This window comes from Pteropus vampyrus, unplaced genomic scaffold (genome assembly GCF_000151845.1).
Source record: "Pteropus vampyrus isolate Shadow unplaced genomic scaffold, Pvam_2.0 Scaffold166, whole genome shotgun sequence".
Taxonomy (NCBI): domain Eukaryota; kingdom Metazoa; phylum Chordata; class Mammalia; order Chiroptera; family Pteropodidae; genus Pteropus; species Pteropus vampyrus.
Genome location: NW_011888947.1, coordinates 1614307 through 1620996, shown reverse-complemented (window position 1 = coordinate 1620996; position 6690 = coordinate 1614307). Strand labels below are relative to the sequence as shown.

At 43.5% G+C, this 6690-nt stretch overlaps 1 pseudogene; it reads right to left on the bottom strand.

Annotated features, from left to right (window-relative positions):
- Nucleotides 1-6460: 6460 nt before the first annotated feature.
- LOC111745827 lies at nucleotides 6461-6579 on the bottom strand (annotated as a pseudogene).
- Nucleotides 6580-6690: the final 111 nt, after the last annotated feature.

Here is a 6690-nt window from a genome sequence, read left to right as displayed (position 1 = left end):
CAACTCAATTTAACAGTTATTCCTGAGGCCCTCTAATGACATATTTAAGCTTTGAGATGTAGGAAACAAAAACCAATAAAGTATACAGGAGAAATAATTACAGTTGGAGAGTTTAGTACTCCTCTCTCAATAATAGACAAAACAAGCAGACAAAAACAATCACGATAGATATAGAAGACTGAACTCTATAAACCACCTTGACCTAGTCAACATTGATAGAGCGTGCCATCCGACAATGCCCAAATACATTCTTTTCCTGGGCAAGTGGAGTATTAACCAAGGCAGACCATATTTTAGATCATTATCGCTCATGGCCTGCTTTTGTATGGCCCATGATCTAAAAGCGGTTTTTATATTTTTAAAGGTTGCAAAAATAAAACTAAACAAAACAAAGAAGAATATGCTACAGAGACATTATGTGGCCTGCACACCCTAAAATGTCTGCAGTCTGGCCCTCAACAGAAGAATCTTCTCTTTCTAGGCCAAGTCTTGATAAATTTAAAATGATTAAAATCATACAAAGTATATTCTTTAATCACAGTGGAACGTTTAGTTTCACTAAGCAATTATTAACACACAAGTATATTTTAAAATCTCCAAATATCTGGACGTGAAACAAATAGACCAATGGAACAGAACGGAGAGGTGGGATTAGATGCATGTATACGCGAACGTTTCATACATGACGAAGATACTTCCATATGTTGTGAAAGGATCGACCATCAATAAATAAGTGTTGAGACAAGTGGCAAAAAAGTCAAAAAAATAAACTACAAGAATGTTAGGAATAAATTTAGAAGACTATGCTTTACAACTCTGAGGAGAGAGAACATTTTCTTAAAAATATGAATGCAAAAGCAAAAAGGAAACAAGTGACACATTTGACTAAGTCAAAAGTAATCTGTGCAACAAAGGACACCTTAAACAAAGTGAAAATTCAAGTGACCAACCGGGAAAAAATACCTGAAACATATAAAACACAGAAATGACTAAAAGCCAAAATATTTAAAGCACTCTTTAAAATCAGTTTAAAAAGATATAAATACACACATACACATAACAATCAGAAAAATGTCCAAAGGGTAAGGAGAGACAGCCATTGAAATGAAATTCAAATGCCTGATATGGGAAGATACATGAACTCAGTAGCAAACAGAAAAATGCCAATTAAAATAACAGGATGTGCTTTTCTTCCATAACATTAGTAATAATTAAAAGACTGATCATGGCCAACACTGGGGACAAGACGGGAAGTAGGTTCCCCTCTTGGTAGTCCATAAATTGACACATTGTTTTTAGAAGCAGTTTGACAGTGTCTATTTAAATCGAAAATCCATAAACTCTACAACCCAGACATTGCACTTTTAGAAATCAGTTACGGGGAAGAAACACCCACATGTGCTTCCAAAGAGGTAGATTTGAGGATGTTCACTGCAAACATTTTTATTATAGTTAAGATACTGAAAGTAACCAAAACGACTGTCAATACAGAAATGGTAAAGCAAACTATGGTATCTCTGTGTTGAAAACAGAATACTGGCTTAAAAAACAGGATTGATAAGTACTGTGGACACGGAAAGATCTCTAGGACACTGTTGGGAGACAAAACGAGTTTCTGGATGTGTTCAGTATAATGCCATTTATGTTTGAGAACAACACAAGGTGGCACCTATCATATGCATACATCTTTCAATACGTGCAAATCACAGAAAAAGGTCTTGAAGGATACACAGCAAGTGGTTAGTAGTTTTCTCTCTATAAAGAGAATATGGATGATTTTTATTGTTTCTTTGTGCTTTTGTCTCCTTTTCAAGATAGTATTTTTGAAATGTTTAAAAAAGTAAAAACGTGGGAGGTGATATGACTTTTACAGCCTATTCCCCTTCCCCTCCCCGACAAGGGAAAGCAGTTGTCCGGCTGTTCTAGCCCGGGAAGTTCAATACGCGTTTCACTTCCCAACGCTGTATATATTTCTAATTTCATTTTATCCTCATAAATCCATCCTGAGCTGCAGGAGATAACCGCCCTTCTCGTGAGGATGTCTGAAGATGTTTTAAGCATTTTAATTTTATTCTCAACTGCGATTGCAGGAGGGAAGAGCTGGTCTTTTTCCATGACATCTGATACTTCTCTCTCAGTACCGTGTTGCCCATGAGCAGCCTCGTCCCAGAGAGCCCCCTGACTCTGAAGGCACTGATGGGGCCCTTAGCGACGAGGACACCAGGGAGAGGAAAGACACCAGGGAGAGGTCACAGGGTAAGTGAATCAAATGGCTGTGTCAGGCCACCACCCATGCAGCTGTGACTTCTAATCTTTAGGACTGTTGGCAAAACCTATGGAGTGTGGCGCTTTCAATCCTGATTTATGACAAAGTTTGCACAACCACGTTGACTGGGAATCTGTCATCTTTCTGAGCTCACTGAGGACCTACAAAGGTGTAGGAGGGCGGTTGGAGGACAAGGGCTTGGAACAACATTCCCTCCCCGATCCAAAGTCTTGGACGCTGTCCAGGGGAGGCATCTCCCAAGGGCAGAGTTGTAGGCAAACATCAACTTCTTCTCACAAAAGAGCCACCTGAAACCCTAAGAATCCTGGCTCCATGTCCCAAGGTCGGTGGGTCAAACCCTAGGTCATCTAGCATGGAAGAGTGGCAAGACCATTTAGAGAGTTGCAACCAAATTATAAAAAAAAAAAATAAAAACTTTGAAAAATGAAATAGATGAGACCAGTGCTTCTCAAACTTTAATGTGCAGCATCTCACTGCTCGAGGACCTTGTTAAAATGCAGATCGTCTCTGTGCGGGCTCCTGATTCTGTATTTCTGACTCTCAGATGATGCTGGTGCTGCTGGTCTAGGGACCACGCTCTGAGAAGTAAAGGACAAGATATCCAGTTGGACTGGAGTAGACAAAACATACCAGTGTGCAATGCATATCGTAAGGTTATATCTAGTTATGGGAATGTTTATTTCAAATATGTTTTCTTGAGTACATGCGAGTGCATGCATGCTGTGTTGGGACATGTACTCTTAGAATGGGATCCAAGAAAGTGGAAAACACTGAACTAGAACTAGAAGTAGGACTGGAGTCAAAAGAGCAACATTCAGGTGGATTTTGGCTATGGATCATTTTGACTATATTTTAAACATTAAAATGTCACTGTAAGGGACATACTTCTTATCTAGTCCCACGTTGCTTCCATTACGAGAATTTGAACTTGTGCCATTTCCTGTGGCGAGGGCTTACACAGAGGGTTGAGAAGGGCATATCTATTTTGGATTCTCATTTCAAAACCTCCCAATATCATTGAAATCAACTGGCACAAACAGAGCGTTTGGGAGTCTCTTTCATAGAAACGGCCAAGTGCGTCTATCAATGAAGCACATGCACCCGGGGCGGAAGAACCCACCAATGGCCGCTCCATCAACTTTGGCAGATGTGTACATTATGCCTTTTGATCTCTAAGGATGCTGTATTTAGATGACATAATGCGCTTTTGGTTATCTTTCTCTAAGGTAGAAGGGACGTAAGCAGATACCCACTTTTGCAAGATAAAATTAGCACCTCTTTGCTGGAAGATAAACATTTTCAGCAGGAAAGCCCTGATTAAAGTACAAAGCAGCTGAGGGGTATTAGGCTGCACCCCTTTGAGTGAAATTCCTATTTATAATAAAAGGAAATAGCATTGGTATGACCGGGGCAACGAGGAGAAGCTGCTGTTCCCACCTTAAATAAATGTCTTCATTAGTACAGTTGTCTCGCAGAGTGCCCGCCATGGTTTTGCTTCATGAAGGCCAAAACTGAGGTTCAGGGGGTTTAGCAGAAGGAAGGGGAGAAGAGGGCTCTGTGCAGGATCCTAACTCAGAGCAAAAGCTCCATCGGTCCTGATGTTTTCTGTTCCCACGTTCCAGGGTGGCTGTGAGTGGCGGAGATTGGCCAAGGGCGCGAGTGGGCCTGGCTTTGCTGCCACGGGCAGCTCAGCAAGCCGTCCATCTGCCGCAGGGCTGGGTCTGCCCAGAGTGAGGCGCCGTCTCCACAATTCTCACAAAGGTGAATGTGGGTTAGCTATGGCAGCCCTGCCTATTACCCAGATGCTTGTTGCCACTTCGCACCCCTGCCCTTTGCCCACAGAGGCCCCCGCTCCGTGGAATGTCTTTCTTTTTATACTCTTGCCTTGTTAGGAGCAAGTTGTGGAACTATACACGGAAAGAGTCCCGTGCCTGCTTGTGGCTGGGAAAATCGGCTAGAAGTGCACATTGTTTTAGACTTTTCACTTTTCTCCACTGGATGGCCAGCTTTCAAAGTCAGAAAAAGTTAGTGCCAGAAAGCCAGAAAGCCACGAACTGCATTTGTTTGCTGAAACTTGCTGAAACTCCCAGTAGACTTGTAGCTATTACATTTTTATTTTCTTTAGGAGGCTTCTACGAAGTTCTATCATTCATTCAACAAGTATTTGCGATTGTCTACTGCATGGCAGGCACTGCTGATCGTGAAGATGAATGGTGATGAGTCAGTTGGTGCCCTGTCCTCATCATCTAGCAGATATGACAGACTACAGTATAATGGGAGTCACAGGAAGGGGAGAGGACAGTAGAGCAGCCCGTGCCACTCTATAAAGAATGGTCTCAAGAATCAGAGGAGCCTGCATGTGTAGTGTCTTGGAGACAAGGTAGGCTGAGGGAAGACCGAGGTGGCTGGACGATGGGGATGGGAGAAGACTGGCTAGTGGCCAAGACCCAACACTCAGAGCCCTATAAATCACATGGAAGATCCTGGGCTGCATTCCGTGGGCGATGGGTGGCTGGCCACGTGTCCCATTTGCTTGTCTCAAGTCGTGGCTGTTGTTCTACTATAATTATTCACACCCCCTTTACTTTCAAAATGTCCAGGTTTGAACAATAAATGAGATAGCCCTTCTATGAAGGATCGTAAGCAGGAAGATGACATTTTAACACCTGTGGAGTGAAAGGCCACTCTGGCTGCCGTGTGAGAATGGCTTAGCAGGGGCGAGGTGGTCGGGGAAGAGCCACAGTGGTGCCAGGGTGACTGCAGGGTGACCGCATTGGGAAAAAGAAAGTCATCAGAGCTGCTGAGGGATTCCTGGACACTGACTCTGAAATGACACTAATTCCGGGAGACCCAAAATGTCACTGGGGCCACAGTCTAAGTGGGGACCTATGGAAGTCAGAAGATCAATGGAATTTCAGCTTAGGTCTGTCCCAAAATGGTTACTTCCTTTGGTTATTTCCCTAGTTCCGGAACGCACAATTGGAGGAGACATTCTCAGCAGCTGGCAGCGTCCTCCCATTGGAGAGGTGCAATGAGGGAGAGGAAAGCACGTCGTAGAGGATTCCTGTGCTGCTGGCCGGGCTGTTGCTCCCACTTTATTGCAGTTCCAGTTCCCGTGAAGTTGCTCGTTTATGCTGTCCTGCGTGACCCAGGAGTAAATGCTGTCTGGAGGAGGGGCTGCCTCCCACCTTTAGGATTTGCCCCTCAGGTCTGGGCTCATACTCCAACCTCACAGGACCTTTGTTAACAGTTTGCTTCTCTGTTTTGGTTGCAATGGACTGGGGAGCCATACGCAATCTTCTGATACTCCCTCAACATCCAGCTAAAAGGGACTCCAAAATCGTAATGATGTATAAATTCACTGGCATCTTCTGTGATAATTATGAGAACAATCATTGACCCAGAGTATACTCTGTGTTTGTTTTAAGGGCGGCACATTCAGAGTGGGCAATGATTTGACCTGGCCCCACTCTTCCTGCTTTGGAGGGTCCTCCTTCTCTCCACTCCCTACTCTCCTTCAGTTTCCCAAAGCTCTTCATCGACCTCAGCTTTGGAAAGGGGCCTGCAGGTAGTCATTTACACCTTGGTATGAATTTCTATCCCTGCTTTTCCATCTTTCTTGGGCGGGGCAGGGTGCATTTTATAGATCATATTTCATTGCGAATGAAGGGATGATGTGTTCCCTGGGAGAAACACTTCAGTGAGAACATACAGAGTCAGAAGAGGCTTTCCAGGGGTGCCTGAGATCACACATGGACCGCTCTTGCTGCCCTTCACCAAGGAGCACTGAGTTCTTGGCCCTCTGCTCTTCAGGCTGCTCTCGCCACTATAACTGGACCTGCTTCTCCAGGGAGAGTTCCCAGAGAAATGCCTTCTTACACCTAACATCTCACTTTCATTCTAAGTCTCTTTCCGATTACAGACACAACCACTGGGGTGCGGCTCTGTGCACATAAACGTGTCAGAACTCCCCCACTTCTCTAAAACCAGTTTCCCTGCTCAGCTTCCCTATCATCACCTGTATTCCGCTTCCCGTTGCAACCTGTGTTTAGCTCACCTGGAAAAACAGGCCCCCCTAGGTCCTTTCCTCCTAATATCTAAATAGTTTTGTAATTTTCATTTATTTATTTATTCATTCATTCGCTGATTCATTCATTCATTTATTTATTTTAACGCCTACAGCACTTAGTATTCCTAGGTAGTCTCCCATCCAAGTACTAACCGGGCCTGACCCTGCTTAGCTTCCGAAATCAAACGAAATCAGGCACGTTCAGGGTGGCATGGCCGTAGACTGTTTTTTTTTTTTTTTTAAATGGATTTATACATCAAAGAGAAGAGGAAAAGCTTCAATGTAATTTCAACTTTACAGTTTAGTATTGTTTTTATTTTCAGTTAAATTTTTG